Consider the following 1,155-nt stretch of genomic DNA (forward strand, 5'->3'; position numbering starts at 1 on the left):
CTCTAATGCCACTCCAAGTATGAGATGAGCACATCTGTTGGGGCAGATCTCCTGTGTGATTCTCCTAGGAGGAGCATCTCTTAAATGCATGATTTAGCTCTCTGGAAATGCCTAGTTCTCCCCTTTCACTAGACACAGGTGCCACAAAGGGAACAGACCTGCAGTCAGAGAACTGCCAGAGTCTCTGTTTTCTCTGATGGCAATTTCCTTCACAATGTACAATTGAAAGTAAGAAGCAAGTGTTCTTTCTCTTAGGACACTTTGCTGGCAAAAGAGAAATGAGGGACCTGTGATGCTGCATGGAGAAAGGGGAAAGGGACAATTGCACATTGCCAGTGCAGTTCCTCCTGCTGGGAATGGAGAACGTCCCCTCACTGCAGACACCGCTTTTCCTCCTCTCACTCATGATCTACTCAATAACAATGGTGGGGAACATGCTCATAGTTGTGCTGGTGGTGGCAGACCAGCATCTGCACACCCCCATGTACTTCTTCCAGGGAAATCTGTCCTCCTTGGAGATCTGCTACAGCTCCAACATCCTGCCCTGGTTGCTGGCCATCTTCCTGGATGGGGACAGCAGCATCTCTGTTCTTGGCTGTGTTACACAACTACATTTCTTTGGCTGGTGGCTGGGTTTTGGCTAGTAGGATTCCTAATCTCCATGGTACTCACTTCTTTCTTGTCTGGGTTGAAGTTTTGCGGCCCCAAGGCCATTGATCACTTCTGTGATTTTACCCCATTGCTGGAGCTCACCTGTAGTGACACCAGAGTGCTCAGACTGGCAACACTTCTACTACATGTGCTGGATATAGCCTTCCCCTTCCTGTTCATACTGACCTCCTGTGTGTGCATCATAGCTGCCATCCTGAGGATCCCGTCCAGCACAGGCAGGCAGAAGGCCTTCTCCACTTGCTCCTCTCACCTCACTTTTGTCACCATTTTCTAGGGCAACCTCATCCTTGTCTACCTGCTGCCTAGAAGAGCCCCGCTGAGGCAGCTCAATAAATTTTTCTCCTTTTTCTACACCATCCTCATGCCCCTGGTCAATGCCCTCATCTCCAGTCTGTGGAAAAGATAGGTCAGGGAGGCCATCAGGAAAGTCCTCAGGAAAGCTGTGGCTTGCACTCATGCTACCTTGATGACACAGGCAAAAGA

General features: G+C 49.6%; 1 pseudogene; it reads left to right on the forward strand.

Annotated features, from left to right (window-relative positions):
- The first annotated feature begins 356 nt into the window (after positions 1–356).
- Positions 357–1,078, forward strand: LOC143173482 (olfactory receptor 11A1-like; annotated as a pseudogene).
- The last annotated feature ends 77 nt before the right edge of the window (positions 1,079–1,155 follow it).

The sequence above is a fragment of the Aptenodytes patagonicus genome, unplaced genomic scaffold (assembly GCF_965638725.1).
Source record: "Aptenodytes patagonicus unplaced genomic scaffold, bAptPat1.pri.cur scaffold_88, whole genome shotgun sequence".
NCBI lineage: Eukaryota > Metazoa > Chordata > Aves > Sphenisciformes > Spheniscidae > Aptenodytes > Aptenodytes patagonicus.